The sequence below is a fragment of the Lissotriton vulgaris genome, chromosome 10 (genome assembly GCF_964263255.1).
Source record: "Lissotriton vulgaris chromosome 10, aLisVul1.2, whole genome shotgun sequence".
NCBI classification, from domain to species: Eukaryota; Metazoa; Chordata; class Amphibia; order Caudata; family Salamandridae; genus Lissotriton; species Lissotriton vulgaris.
The window spans coordinates 773,422,305-773,438,993 of record NC_141698.1 but is presented as its reverse complement, the minus strand read 5'-3'; positions in this window follow the sequence as shown (position 1 = coordinate 773,438,993).

The window sequence follows — 16,689 nt, the reverse complement described above, 5'->3', positions numbered from 1 at the left end:
GGAAATGATATGGGTCTCATGAAACATGTGGATCCAGTAAAAATCACTGTAAAACAAGGAATAGATTTCCCGAATGTTCCTCAGTATAAAATGAAAGCTGAAACAATTGAAGGAGTCATTCCAGTGATTGAGAAATTCATTAGTCAAGGTGTTCTAAAAGAGATTGAGAGTAGCCCATGTAATTCACCGATTATGGGTATCAAAAAGCCAAACGGAACTTACAGGATTGTTCAGGATTTAAGAAAAATTAACCAGATTGTGGTACCATGTTGCCCAATTGTTCCAAACCCTGCGGTAATTCTTTATAAGATTCCGCATGATGCAGAATGGTATACGGTCATAGACCTATGTAATGCATTCTTTACAGTTCCACTGCATCCTGAAAGCCAACAAATTTTTCCATTTAGGTTCCAGAACCGTATTTTAGCATGGTGTTGTATCCCACAGGGGTATACTGAAAGTCCATCTATTTTTAATCAGTTATTAAAGAAATCCCTGGAAGATCTGATTTTACCTGGAAATTCAACATTGGTCCAGTATATTGATGACTTGCTTGTAGCAGCAAAAACACGAGAAAATTGTGTAACAGACACCATTACTCTTTTAAATCGATTGGCAGATGAAGGACATAAAGTGTCACCTGCGAAATTACAGTTTTGCAAGCAAGAAGTAAAATATCTTGGTCACAGAATTGCAAAGGGAATCAGACAAGTGACTATAGAAAGAATTAAAATGATTAGAGCAATACAGCCCCCAACTACACAAAGACAGGTCAGAATGTTTCTGGGAATGGTTGGTTATTGTCGTCAGTGGATTAGTGGATTTTCGGTAATAGCAAAACCACTGCAAAGACTGACAAAAGCAGACATAAAAGATCCAATAAGATTGACAAAAACTGAATTAGAGGCTTTTGAAGAATTAAAAAGAAGTTTGTGTGAAGCTCCAGCTTTGGGAATGCCAGACTATGAAAAAGAATTTGAGTTGTACTGTAGTGAAAGGGAAGGTTGTGCACTGTTAGTCTTGATCCAGAGACATGGAAAATTGAGAAAGCCAATTGCTTATTTCTCAGCTGTTTTGGACCCTGTTGCAAAGGCTTTGCCAGGTTGCTTAAAAGCAGTGGCTGCAACAAGTGTAAGTCTTGAGCAGAGTGAAGGAATCATTATGGGTTTTCCTGTAAAGGTATATGTACCTCATTCGGTTGAAATTCTTCTTACTAGAAGCAAGACTCAGCATTTAACTAGTAACAGATTGACAAAATATGAGAAAACAATTCTGGGATCAGATAATGTTTCTATTGCAGGATGTGTGAATTTAAATCCTTCCACATTATTGCCGGATGGTGTTGTTACTGAAGTTAATAATGAAATTGACATTGATCATGAGTGCCTGGATGTTGTAGATTACTGCACCAAACCCCGACAGGATATAAAGGATGTTCCTCTGCCTGAATCTGATTTGGTTTACTTTGTTGATGGTTCCTGTCTAAGAACAGACGAGGGCATTTTGAGAGCAGCAAATTCAGTATGTACAGTCTCAGATGTTATTGAAGGTTCGCCTCTTGATGGAATTCGTTCAGCCCAAATTGCAGAATTGATTGGTCTAATTCGAGCCTGTGAAAATGCAGAAGGGAAAAAAGTTACCATAGTGACTGATTGTCAGTATGGGTATGGCGTAGTTCATGACTATGGTCAGCTCTGGTCTCAAAGGGGTTATTTAGCTTCTGTGGGAACGCCAATCAGAAATGCAAAATTGATCAAGAGATTGATCGATGGCATTCAGTTACCAGAACAAATTGCTGTTGTGAAATGTGCAGCTCATAAAAAAGGTGAAGATTATATTACCAAAGGTAATGCTTACGCGGATGAAATTGCAAGGTACTGTGCAAAGAATAATTATTCAATCAATCGGGAAAAAGACAAAAGTCACATTTTGAACTCTCTCATGCTAATATCTGTAGTAGAAACAACATCAGGGAGTAAAAGAATTACAAGATGAGGCAGACGAGGAAGAGAAAAACACATGGTTAAAAGCAGAGTGCAGACAGCGAGAGGAAGATGGAGTTTGGGTCTACAAGGATGACAGACCAGTAATGCCAAATTGCATGATTGCTGACATGGCGCGGATGTACCATGGTCCAGGGCATTTAGGAAGAGATTCTATGATCAGATTATTCAGAGAGACATGGTTCAGTCCAAAATTCAGAATTATTGCAGAGTCGCTTTGCCAAAGATGTTTGACCTGCCAACAAATGAATCCTAACAGGAAGACTGTTCTGAGTTTGGGAACCATAGGACGGGAGGGTGGTCCTTTTACCAGGTTGCAAATGGATTTCATTGACATGCCACAACATAATAAGCTCAAATATGTGCTTGTGTTTGTTTGTCTGTTTTCAAGATGGGTGGAAGCTTTCCCAACTCGTCACAATGACTCAGTCACTGTGGCAAAATTACTGTTGAGGGAGATCATACCTAGATATGGTTTTCCAGTCACTATTGAAAGTGATCGTGGAACGCATTTTGAAAACAGACTGTTAAAATTAATTTATGAAGCTATGGGAATTGAGCAGAAGCTACATTGTGCATACAGACCAGAAGCATCAGGTGTTGTAGAGCAGATAAATGGAACAATTAAAAACAGGATTTCAAAAATGTGCTTAGCTACAGGAGTAAAGTGGACAGATGCCTTGCCACTTGTTTTGATGTCTTTAAGAAGCACTCCTGAGAAAAAGACAGGCCTTAGTCCCCATGATATTTTGATGGGTAGAGTTATGAGGCAAGCATTTGTTCCAGTTGGCAAGCTTTTGAGTATAAATGATAGTGCAATTATTGAGTACTGTCAGAATCTTTCTGATACAGTTAATTCTGTGTTTCACCAGGTGGGAACAGATGTGTTTACAAAAGAAAAAGAACAAGCTCATGATCTGTTACCTGGAGATTGGGTCAGAACAAAAGTACATCGAAGGAGAAACTGTTTAGTGCCTAGATGGCAGAAAGCAAGACAAGTAATTCTTGTGACAACTAATGCTGTAAAGTGTAGGGGTTTGAAAAGGTGGGTGCATGCAAGTCACACCATTCGTGTACCACCTCCTGATAATAATTCTGATGAAGAAAGTGATACAACAACTGATTCAGATTCAGAAGGAGATCCTGAAGGTTCAGAGTCTGATGATCAGCAAAAAGATCAGGCATTGAATGAAAAGGATCTGGAGATTGTGATTCTAGATCAAGAAAGTGGAGAAAATCTGTTAGAAAAAGAATCTCAAGCAGAAAAAGAGGATTCGGAAGCAGAAAATTCTGAGCAAGACAGTAATCTAGCCCAGGAGAGTATTGAAAAGCAGAAGAGTAGCTCTGTATATGAGAACAAAAATTCTGAAACTGGGAAGCTGAAGGTGATCCCTGAAGAAGAGGAAGAATTACCAAGTACCAGCTATAAGGATGATGTTCCTAATGGAGTGAAGCTGCCGAGTAAAGAAGTTCCTAGGTACAGATTTGAAGTCTCAGAAACAGATACAGACGAGAGTGACGAAGGTTCTGAAATAAGAAATTCAGAAAAAGATCTTGGAAAGCTGAATGCAATGAAACTGTGCCAAAGAAGAAAATCTTAAAGAAAGGAGATATTTGGCCTGAAGAAAATTTGAAATTCAAATTGATAAAGAAGTCAAAAGAACAGGTCAACGAGATCTTGAGTCAGGGAGCTGACTCTGAAAAGAAAAACGAAAAAGGCAGAAAAATTAAAGTAATTAGTGGGAAGGCAAAAAGAGTGATTAAGCCTAATCAAAAGTATAAGTCCCCAGAGTGGACATACATCATAATCCCGCCAATTGTTGAAGTTGAAAGTAGCAGTCAGGAAGATTTAGAAGAAGCCAGTGACAATGATTGAAGTTATTTTCCTTTAAATTAGGGTTTTAGTTCCTGGCATAAGGCTGAAGAAAATGTGTTAGGTGACACAAGGTCGAAGAAATTGTGTTAGCCAGAAAACACGTTTATGTGACGCAAGGTCGAAGAAAAGCTGTTTTAGGGTTATTTTTGAAAGAAAAATGTTTTAATTTTTTTTTTTAAAGGGGAGATATAGTTACATTTATATTATTACTACATTTTTTAAAACATTTTGTTTTTGATAATGCCTAGTTCTAATACTTCAAGGTGTTCCATTTTGAGAAGGTGTTGCAAAATGTCTTCAATTTGTGTGATTCTTTTAATACTGGTTTGGTTAATTTTAGCTGTAGTTTACCCTTTTGGTATAGATAAGAAGAAATGTAAGACTAATATGACAAGTAAGGCAGAGACTAAACAAGAAAAGCATGCTGGTAAGTCTAACACAGTTAATGAGCATAATCCAGAGATCCATCAAGATAGATCTGTTGGAGATTTTTCTAGCAATTCATTTTCAAGGCTTTTATCTGAATATGTTAAAGTGATGAATGTAAAGGACTGCTATGTCTGTGTGAAACTTCCTGCTTCTGTCTCAGAGGGGGTTACTTATAACATGTTACCCCTTACCTATGGCATCACTTGCAGTGTGATGTCTAGTTTGTTTTATCAAACAGGTCGTCTGGAGTACTATTACTCAGACTTTGATGAGGTTTTTGCAAACCTCAAGGTTGTAAATAGCTTAAACAAAGTTAAGCCTGCGAAGCAGATGAGGGAATTCTTTTTGGTAACTAATGAACTTAATTATGAATATGCTTATAGAAATAATTTAACATGCAAGATGAGAGCGGAAGAAAAGACTTTCCTGAATATGGTGGAGGAGAGAAGGGCAATTTATAAAAGCAATGAGGTGCTTAAACATGCTAAGTCCAAATTCTGGCAAATGGAGGATGCCAAGCTTAATGGTGTCAATACTAATGCAGAAATTCACATTGATGAACCAGTTAGTGGTAAATTTTGTATTAGAAGAGATAACACGCTTTATGATAACTTCTTTGTTGGTGCTAGTCAATGTGAGGATACCTATTGTATTATAGGGGGATGGGGATTTAAAGGTGGGAGAGATCCTATTTTTCCTGGGATTTATTTTATCTGTGGTAACAAAGCATATTTTAGTCTCCCAGACCATTGGTATGGGACGTGCTACCTTGGATTAGTTTTTCAAAAGATTTTTCATGTTGACAGCAATGACAAGGGCACCTTTGAATTTGGAGAACACCTGAACAGGTTTAAGAAGGAAAGTTTTACTGAAGTCATGGGAGACATTTTTGGTGCGATTATTCCAATGGTTGGAATAACAATGAATTCAGTCAAGATAAGAAAGGTTTCCACGATTGTAGACAGGTTGTCAACGGATACTGCCAGCGGTTTCCAGTTAGTTAATACAGAACTTGTTGCTAGTAGAAGCATGGTTATGCAGAATCGTCTTGCATTAGACATTCTGCTTGCAAAAGAGGGAGGAGTCTGTGGAGTCCTGCATGTCCAGCATTGTTGTACTTATATTCCTGACAAGAGTCGGAATATTGAGACCCTTATCAAGAATATAACTGAATTTCATGCTGAAATAGAACCTCTAGAGGAGGAAAATTTTACTGAACGTTTAGGCAAAAGAATTCAAGCAATCAAAGAATGGTTTTCAGAAATTGGCAGCTCAATCATTGGCAAAGTGCTTTGTCCAGTAATTGTTATCATTATGGTGATACTTTTGTTAAAAATTAGTTGCGTGATCTGTGAGAAGTTGGCCCGATATGCAGCGTTCGCTATTCTAGCGACCGCTATGTATCGTTCCAAACGACCCTTATGATGATTGGTTGTAAGTCAACCTATAGACCAGCTATCCTAGTAGCGTGGATACGAGCAGTCTAAGGCTAAAGACTCGAGAGGGAGTGTTAAGCCAGCTGTTTACCACACATGTATCCCTTGAACACCCAGTGAAAGGACACCACACAAGTGTTATGAAAATAAACGGTATATTTATTTAAGAATCACAACAGCCCTGTACTCTTTATGAGGACAGGGTACTAAGCACAAACCAAATCTCTTAGGAAAATACTTCAAGTGCACAATTAAAACAAGTGTCCGAAGACACGGAAAGTTTAGTGGTCTCGGGCGGACCCGATAAGGCAAGTCGGAAGCGAGGGACTCGGGACCCTAGAGTAAGGAGGCTATGCAGGCACCGAAATGCCGAAGTTACCTAGCCACGAGGGCTGCGGCTGCACAAGTCTTACAGGCGTCGGGGGTCTTCGCTGACGAGCCAGGAGCCGGAAGAAAAGGAGTTGCTGGCCGGCGACCAGTGATGAATAGTTCGTAGAGATCCAAGCCTGGATCAGAGATCGTTGATACCTGAAAGCAGAGGGGACCAAGTTCGTACTACTAGCCAGTAGTCAGAGGGTACCAGGAGGGCACCGGTTGGCCGTCACCTCGACCAGGTGAGTGGGCGACGCTAGGCTCTGCAGTCTCACGGACCAGGAGGCGTTGTCGGCGACCAGGATGGAGGTGCGAGCTGTCCCACGAAGGATGATGCTGTCGGCGTCGCTGGGCCCAGGATTGGGGCAACAAGCCTTGGCAGATCTCAGGGCCACGTGGTAGGCCTAAGATGGCGTCTTGAATGGACCAGGAGGGTCCGGGGTGCTCCTCTCGAAAAAGGGAGCAAGGGCCGATCTGGAGCAACCAGACCAGCAGAGTGGTTTGTCGGTCGTCGTCAAGGAAGGGCACAAGCCAGCGGCTAGTGACCAGACAAAGTGCTGAGCAGCGAGCAGAAGGGCCCCACGCAGATCGTGGAGATGCTGGGAGACTGCACTTCGGTGCTGGAGCGGCTCAGGGTCGGGGCTTCTCGGACCCCAGAGCACTCACCAGAGAATTGCTTCGATGGTCGTGCTGGTTAAGAGCGTGCAGGTTCTGATGATGGCCGGTCCCTCGAGGTCTCGTCGCACCCACAGATCACAGCTGAGCTGATGACGTGGGTAGAGGTCAGAGGTGCCAGGGAAGCCGGTTCTCGTCGAGCTGGGCCGTCGGATTCCTTGAGGAAGGACTTACAGCAAACCGCAGAGTTCTTAGATGGTGCCCGCTGATGCAGGGTGACTACTCCTTAGTCACAAGGGAGAAATCTTGAGAAGAGTCTCGAATGTCCTTTCGTAGAAAGTAGTTCTTGATTCAAAGATGATCTAATTTGGAAGGGTCCCCGCTCCGGCCTTTATTCTAAAGAAAGGGGTGGGTACATGACTAGGTCCTGCCCTAAGGGTGGGACCAGGAAGGGGGGTAGTTACACCCCTCTTCCCTGCCGGACTTTCCCCAGGCCAGGGCTGGTGCCCCTGGAACTGGTTCTAACCGGCAGATGCGTAGTGAGCACCGGGGTGCCACTCCGCAGTCACCTTCCTGAAAAGCCCTGCCTACCCAGGATACACAAAACCATGTCTGGGACGGTGCTAGCACCGCCCCTGACAGGAAACCCTTTGTCCAGGCTCCCCTCGCTGGAAGGACTCCCAGCTGCAGGGGGTCAGACTCGTGTCTGTGGTGGCAGCATCCATTTTGTGGAGCTGAGGCTTCAGTTAACTTTAACCGGGGTTCACAGTTACATACATGTCGTGTCCCTCTAGAAGGGTGGAATGCTAGCCCCGTCGCCAGAATTGGCGAGGGGTTAGTATTCCAATTCGTATGACACCTTACTCGACATGTTTTGATAAAGCAATACCAAAGTTAGCATTTAACCGCGAGGATTATAATGCACTTAAGAGTATATGGTATGCGATATCATGGAACAGCTATTAGGACTTGGTTCCGCAAGCTGCAGACAGGCTCAGCTCATGCCAGAGCACCATCTCACACGATTCCAAGCACTCTGCCTTCAGGATTGTCAAGGCCTGCCATAGGAGTGACTGATAGGAATCTGTGTGTCCATTTTAGGGTTAGGTATAGGTATACTACACCTACAGCAAAGCGTGTTTACACGACTTTGCCCCAGCTGTCATGCAGCCAGTTGTGTCAAATTTAAGAGGCCAGTCAGGGGTGGCATAATACATGCTGCAGCCCCTGGTAGCCCTGGGTACACCTATGCCCTGAGTTACAGGGTCTGATAAGGTGGCCCAGTACCAATTGGAAATGTACCTAGGGTACATGGAATCCATTTTAAAGAGAGAGCAGTAGGCCTGGGGTCCTGATTGGCAGGGTCCCAGGTCGACTATGTCCAAAACCAGCTAAAACACAGGGCAAAAAGTTGGGGGCAACCATAGTCAGGAGGTACCTTCCTACACAACCCCCCCCCCCAAACGAAAGGAGATAAGGCTATCCTTGTCCAGGTAAGCCTCTATTACCTAAGTGGCCATATAAGGAAGGACCAGCTCTGGCTTGGTTTCCCCCTGTGTCATGGTCCACTAGGCAACCCCTCACCCTAAGGGTATCTGAGGGTCTCCACCATAGGGAATCTCTGCCTTTGGTGTGCCTTGGGAAAGAAGAAGGCTGATGCTGGGATGGAGTACTGAATTGAGGCTCCTCTACCTTTGGGCTCAACTTCCTCCAATCACCATCCATCATGTGTGCCCTTCTTTCTTTAGCTGAGATGCACTGAGCTCTCAGGGTCAGCCTCTGGCTACCTAAAGCTGGAGGCTGAGTCCCTCTGTTTGGCTTACTGGAGGGACAGGTCAGGTCTGGGGTTTTTAGGCCCCATGTTTGGCTGTGCCCAACAGTGTCCAGCTGTGGGAGTTCCCTAACTACTTTTAAGGGGGATCCCTCAGGAGTCTGTTCTATTTTCACTTGGCTAGGTTTACCAGCTTCAGTGATCCTAATCTGCTGATTAAGGGGTTCTTTTGGACAGGGGGCCCTTTGGGGTCCACCACTGGCCTCCCTGACCTCCACAGCCCTGGGCTGACTGAGGCAGGGTAGAGAGGTGCAGGTTACCTGCTCCAGACTGGGTCCCACCTGGGAAGGGTCCACTGCCATCAGGGGCTCTGCCAGGCTAGGCCTGACTACCTCTGGGGCAGTTCCTTCAACAGGGGTAGAGTCAGTTCCCTGAGGAGGCTGGCTCTCACCTAGTGTCTGGGAGGGGGAAGACTCTTCTTCCTCCTCAATGCTCTCTGTTTGAGTGGAGTGATCCATTGTTTCAGGCTTCACAACCTCACTATCTGTTTGAGTAGAGGCTGAGACCATTTCAGCCTTGCCAACCTTTTCAGGAGGGCACTCAGTCTGTGTTTGGGCTGTGACTGTCACAGCCCTCCTATCCTGTTCTGGAAAGTCTGTCTGAGCTTGGGCAGTGGCTACCACTGCCCTTCCAACCTTTTCAGGGAGGAATGGTGCTTGGACTGGGGCTGTAGCTATTACTTCCCCACTAACCTGTCTGGATAGGCCTATCATTCTGGAATGAGTTTCTTGCTCCACCTCAGCCCATGCTGAGAGTTCCAGGTCATTCCCCAGTAAGCAATCTACAGGTAGGTTATCTGTCACTGCCACTCTCATGGGCCCTGTGACATTACCCCAGCTGAGCTTGACTACTGCCATGGGATGCCTTCTCTTCATTCCATGAATGTCTGTCACCTGATAAGTAAAACCAGGGGTCAGTTGAGCAGAGGGGACCAGATGGTCACTCACCATGGTGAGGCTGGCCCCTGTGTCTCTGAATGCCTCAACTTTCTGACCATTCACAAAAACTTCTTGTCTATACTTTCCCAAAATGTGGGGTCCAGTAGTGAAGTTGGCAAACCCCATGCCAGTCTCACAGACAAGAGTGTGGTCAGGGAACCTGGCTAAGCCATAGTCCTCCTGATTGCCCAAAGTAATGCCCACCACATTCTTGGGGGCACTCCCACCGCCTGGGGGATTACCACTAGTGGTAACAGGAGGTTTAGGAGTATTACCTGGGGGTATATTTCCCTTATTACCATTTTTAGGGCAACTGGCATCACTTTTGTAATGGCCCACCTGTTTACAGGTATGGCAATAAGGTTTCTTTTGTTCAGAAGGAGTGTTCTGGGACCCACCACCCTTGTTGGAGTTTTGGGGCCCTTGGGAAGTCTTCTCTGTGGATTTATCCCCACCCTTCTCTTGAGGCTTGGTTGATTCCTTTTTCTGGTCACCACCCTGGTTTTTAGGCCTAACCCTGGTTCTGACCCATTTGTCTGCCCTCTTACCCAATTCCTGTGGAGAGGTCAACTCAGAGTCTACCAGGTGCTGATGTAATAGCTGGTTCTGACAATTATTTAAGATTTGCTCCCTCATAATTAGATTATACAATCCTTTAAAATCAGTAACCTTACTACCCAGTAGCCAGCCTTCAAAAGCCTTAGTGGCACAATCAACAAAGTCAGTCCAATCTTGAGACTGAGTTTTCTGGGTGTCTCTGAACAGCATCCTGTATTGTTCAGTGGTTAAACCAAACCCATCAACCAGTGTATTCTTCAAGATTTTGTAATTGTTAGCATCCTCCACCCTTGTGGTGAGGAGCTTATCTCTACCTTTACCATCAAAGGAGAGCCACAAGATAGCTGCCCACTGACTTTGGGGAACACCCTGCACAGTGCAGGCTCTCTCCAAAGCAGTAATCCATTTGTGGATGTCATCCCCTTCTTTAAAGGGGGGCACTATCTTATTCAGGTGCTTTTTATCAAAACTCCTTTCCCTATTGCTAGGTTTATTGCTGCCACCAGTGGGCTGTGGCCCACGTAATTCTTGCTCTCTAGCAAGGGCAAGTCTCTCTTTGGCCAGGGCAAGTTCTTCCCTTTCAATCCTCAGTTTGATTGCCCTTTCTTCTGCTTCATACACTCTCCTCTTAGGGGAAGACATCCCTCTGTGAGAAGAGTTGAGAGAGCCATTGGTTCGAAAGGATCTGTTAGAGCCTCTTGATAGAGACCTAACTCGTCCATTCCCAATGTTAAGCTGACCTGAGAGTGGGCCCAGGAGTCCCCCAGTACCAAGCTCATGTCTGCTTAAGTTGGACCTGGTTAGTCTAATGACTTCTACCTGTCCCTTGTCTGCCTCCTCCCCTGACAACTGGTCATCATCCTCATCCTCAGCATCATCTGCTTCCTGGAGGGGATGGTCCTGGCTATCAAAGGGTCCCTGTAAGGAGGGCAAACTTCCTTCTGGATTAGAAGGGTCTGGGTTACCAGCCCTACTGGCATCATAAGCCTCTAAGAGACCAATCAGAAAGGAAGTGGTGGGGTTAGACCCCTGTTTTAGTTTCCTGAGAGTACACACTTGTCTCATCTCATGGAAGCTAAGAGCAGCATATTTTGAAGTACGGACCTGTGGAGGGTCCACTGACACAAGGGGATACTCAGAGTTTCCTCCTTTGTCTGACATGCTGATTCTAGTGTGGTGTAAGTGATGCACCTACCTACACTATGTGTTTACCTACTGATCCCTTGCTAAGAGTTGCAGCCAAGGTGTGCTAGGCCTTGAGGAGCTGCAACAGCTGGTTCAGTAGAACTCAGAGTATTCTAAGCTTAGTTATATGTACTAACAGTACTTATGTGATCTTTCAACAAGATATTCTTAGGATACGTGTGGTAAAACAACAGCAAGCTCAAATCCCACCGCTGCCACCAATGTGAGAAGTTGGCCCGATATGCAGCGTTCGCTATTCTAGCGACCGCTATGTATCGTTCCAAACGACCCTTATGATGATTGGTTGTAAGTCAACCTATAGACCAGCTATCCTAGTAGCGTGGATACGAGCAGTCTAAGGCTAAAGACTCGAGAGGGAGTGTTAAGCCAGCTGTTTACCACACATGTATCCCTTGAACACCCAGTGAAAGGACACCACACAAGTGTTATGAAAATAAACGGTATATTTATTTAAGAATCACAACAGCCCTGTACTCTTTATGAGGACAGGGTACTAAGCACAAACCAAATCTCTTAGGAAAATACTTCAAGTGCACAATTAAAACAAGTGTCCGAAGACACGGAAAGTTTAGTGGTCTCGGGCGGACCCGATAAGGCAAGTCGGAAGCGAGGGACTCGGGACCCTAGAGTAAGGAGGCTATGCAGGCACCGAAATGCCGAAGTTACCTAGCCACGAGGGCTGCGGCTGCACAAGTCTTACAGGCGTCGGGGGTCTTCGCTGACGAGCCAGGAGCCGGAAGAAAAGGAGTTGCTGGCCGGCGACCAGTGATGAATAGTTCGTAGAGATCCAAGCCTGGATCAGAGATCGTTGATACCTGAAAGCAGAGGGGACCAAGTTCGTACTACTAGCCAGTAGTCAGAGGGTACCAGGAGGGCACCGGTTGGCCGTCACCTCGACCAGGTGAGTGGGCGACGCTAGGCTCTGCAGTCTCACGGACCAGGAGGCGTTGTCGGCGACCAGGATGGAGGTGCGAGCTGTCCCACGAAGGATGATGCTGTCGGCGTCGCTGGGCCCAGGATTGGGGCAACAAGCCTTGGCAGATCTCAGGGCCACGTGGTAGGCCTAAGATGGCGTCTTGAATGGACCAGGAGGGTCCGGGGTGCTCCTCTCGAAAAAGGGAGCAAGGGCCGATCTGGAGCAACCAGACCAGCAGAGTGGTTTGTCGGTCGTCGTCAAGGAAGGGCACAAGCCAGCGGCTAGTGACCAGACAAAGTGCTGAGCAGCGAGCAGAAGGGCCCCATGCAGATCGTGGAGATGCTGGGAGACTGCACTTCGGTGCTGGAGCGGCTCAGGGTCGGGGCTTCTCGGACCCCAGAGCACTCACCAGAGAATTGCTTCGATGGTCGTGCTGGTTAAGAGCGTGCAGGTTCTGATGATGGCCGGTCCCTCGAGGTCTCGTCGCACCCACAGATCACAGCTGAGCTGATGACGTGGGTAGAGGTCAGAGGTGCCAGGGAAGCCGGTTCTCGTCGAGCTGGGCCGTCGGATTCCTTGAGGAAGGACTTACAGCAAACCGCAGAGTTCTTAGATGGTGCCCGCTGATGCAGGGTGACTACTCCTTAGTCACAAGGGAGAAATCTTGAGAAGAGTCTCGAATGTCCTTTCGTAGAAAGTAGTTCTTGATTCAAAGATGATCTAATTTGGAAGGGTCCCCGCTCCGGCCTTTATTCTAAAGAAAGGGGTGGGTACATGACTAGGTCCTGCCCTAAGGGTGGGACCAGGAAGGGGGGTAGTTACACCCCTCTTCCCTGCCGGACTTTCCCCAGGCCAGGGCTGGTGCCCCTGGAACTGGTTCTAACCGGCAGATGCGTAGTGAGCACCGGGGTGCCACTCCGCAGTCACCTTCCTGAAAAGCCCTGCCTACCCAGGATACACAAAACCATGTCTGGGACGGTGCTAGCACCGCCCCTGACAGGAAACCCTTTGTCCAGGCTCCCCTCGCTGGAAGGACTCCCAGCTGCAGGGGGTCAGACTCGTGTCTGTGGTGGCAGCATCCATTTTGTGGAGCTGAGGCTTCAGTTAACTTTAACCGGGGTTCACAGTTACATACATGTCGTGTCCCTCTAGAAGGGTGGAATGCTAACCCCGTCGCCAGAATTGGCGAGGGGTTAGTATTCCAATTCGTATGACACCTTACTCGACATGTTTTGATAAAGCAATACCAAAGTTAGCATTTAACCGCGAGGATTATAATGCACTTAAGAGTATATGGTATGCGATATCATGGAACAGCTATTAGGACTTGGTTCCGCAAGCTGCAGACAGGCTCAGCTCATGCCAGAGCACCATCTCACACGATTCCAAGCACTCTGCCTTCAGGATTGTCAAGGCCTGCCATAGGAGTGACTGATAGGAATCTGTGTGTCCATTTTAGGGTTAGGTATAGGTATACTACACCTACAGCAAAGCGTGTTTACACGACTTTGCCCCAGCTGTCATGCAGCCAGTTGTGTCAAATTTAAGAGGCCAGTCAGGGGTGGCATAATACATGCTGCAGCCCCTGGTAGCCCTGGGTACACCTATGCCCTGAGTTACAGGGTCTGATAAGGTGGCCCAGTACCAATTGGAAATGTACCTAGGGTACATGGAATCCATTTTAAAGAGAGAGCAGTAGGCCTGGGGTCCTGATTGGCAGGGTCCCAGGTCGACTATGTCCAAAACCAGCTAAAACACAGGGCAAAAAGTTGGGGGCAACCATAGTCAGGAGGTACCTTCCTACACAACCCCCCCCCCAAACGAAAGGAGATAAGGCTATCCTTGTCCAGGTAAGCCTCTATTACCTAAGTGGCCATATAAGGAAGGACCAGCTCTGGCTTGGTTTCCCCCTGTGTCATGGTCCACTAGGCAACCCCTCACCCTAAGGGTATCTGAGGGTCTCCACCATAGGGAATCTCTGCCTTTGGTGTGCCTTGGGAAAGAAGAAGGCTGATGCTGGGATGGAGTACTGAATTGAGGCTCCTCTACCTTTGGGCTCAACTTCCTCCAATCACCATCCATCATGTGTGCCCTTCTTTCTTTAGCTGAGATGCACTGAGCTCTCAGGGTCAGCCTCTGGCTACCTAAAGCTGGAGGCTGAGTCCCTCTGTTTGGCTTACTGGAGGGACAGGTCAGGTCTGGGGTTTTTAGGCCCCATGTTTGGCTGTGCCCAACAGTGTCCAGCTGTGGGAGTTCCCTAACTACTTTTAAGGGGGATCCCTCAGGAGTCTGTTCTATTTTCACTTGGCTAGGTTTACCAGCTTCAGTGATCCTAATCTGCTGATTAAGGGGTTCTTTTGGACAGGGGGCCCTTTGGGGTCCACCACTGGCCTCCCTGACCTCCACAGCCCTGGGCTGACTGAGGCAGGGTAGAGAGGTGCAGGTTACCTGCTCCAGACTGGGTCCCACCTGGGAAGGGTCCACTGCCATCAGGGGCTCTGCCAGGCTAGGCCTGACTACCTCTGGGGCAGTTCCTTCAACAGGGGTAGAGTCAGTTCCCTGAGGAGGCTGGCTCTCACCTAGTGTCTGGGAGGGGGAAGACTCTTCTTCCTCCTCAATGCTCTCTGTTTGAGTGGAGTGATCCATTGTTTCAGGCTTCACAACCTCACTATCTGTTTGAGTAGAGGCTGAGACCATTTCAGCCTTGCCAACCTTTTCAGGAGGGCACTCAGTCTGTGTTTGGGCTGTGACTGTCACAGCCCTCCTATCCTGTTCTGGAAAGTCTGTCTGAGCTTGGGCAGTGGCTACCACTGCCCTTCCAACCTTTTCAGGGAGGAATGGTGCTTGGACTGGGGCTGTAGCTATTACTTCCCCACTAACCTGTCTGGATAGGCCTATCATTCTGGAATGTGTTTCTTGCTCCACCTCAGCCCATGCTGAGAGTTCCAGGTCATTCCCCAGTAAGCAATCTACAGGTAGGTTATCTGTCACTGCCACTCTCATGGGCCCTGTGACATTACCCCAGCTGAGCTTGACTACTGCCATGGGATGCCTTCTCTTCATTCCATGAATGTCTGTCACATGATAAGTAAAACCAGGGGTCAGTTGAGCAGAGGGGACCAGATGGTCACTCACCATGGTGAGGCTGGCCCCTGTGTCTCTGAATGCCTCAACTTTCTGACCATTCACAAAAACTTCTTGTCTATACTTTCCCAAAATGTGGGGTCCAGTAGTGAAGTTGGCAAACCCCATGCCAGTCTCACAGACAAGAGTGTGGTCAGGGAACCTGGCTAAGCCATAGTCCTCCTGATTGCCCAAAGTAATGCCCACCACATTCTTGGGGGCACTCCCACCGCCTGGGGGATTACCACTAGTGGTAACAGGAGGTTTAGGAGTATTACCTGGGGGTATATTTCCCTTATTACCATTTTTAGGGCAACTGGCATCACTTTTGTAATGGCCCACCTGTTTACAGGTATGGCAATAAGGTTTCTTTTGTTCAGAAGGAGTGTTCTGGGACCCACCACCCTTGTTGGAGTTTTGGGGCCCTTGGGAAGTCTTCTCTGTGGATTTATCCCCACCCTTCTCTTGAGGCTTGGTTGATTCCTTTTTCTGGTCACCACCCTGGTTTTTAGGCCTAACCCTGGTTCTGACCCATTTGTCTGCCCTCTTACCCAATTCCTGTGGAGAGGTCAACTCAGAGTCTACCAGGTGCTGATGTAATAGCTGGTTCTGACAATTATTTAAGATTTGCTCCCTCATAATTAGATTATACAATCCTTTAAAATCAGTAACCTTACTACCCAGTAGCCAGCCTTCAAAAGCCTTAGTGGCACAATCAACAAAGTCAGTCCAATCTTGAGACTGAGTTTTCTGGGTGTCTCTGAACAGCATCCTGTATTGTTCAGTGGTTAAACCAAACCCATCAACCAGTGTATTCTTCAAGATTTTGTAATTGTTAGCATCCTCCACCCTTGTGGTGAGGAGCTTATCTCTACCTTTACCATCAAAGGAGAGCCACAAGATAGCTGCCCACTGACTTTGGGGAACACCCTGCACAGTGCAGGCTCTCTCCAAAGCAGTAATCCATTTGTGGATGTCATCCCCTTCTTTAAAGGGGGGCACTATCTTATTCAGGTGCTTTTTATCAAAACTCCTTTCCCTATTGCTAGGTTTATTGCTGCCACCAGTGGGCTGTGGCCCACGTAATTCTTGCTCTCTAGCAAGGGCAAGTCTCTCTTTGGCCAGGGCAAGTTCTTCCCTTTCAATCCTCAGTTTGATTGCCCTTTCTTCTGCTTCATACACTCTCCTCTTAGGGGAAGACATCCCTCTGTGAGAAGAGTTGAGAGAGCCATTGGTTCGAAAGGATCTGTTAGAGCCTCTTGATAGAGACCTAACTCGTCCATTCCCAATGTTAAGCTGACCTGAGAGTGGGCCCAGGAGTCCCCCAGTACCAAGCTCATGTCTGCTTAAGTTGGACCTGGTTAGTCTAATGACTTCTACCTGTCC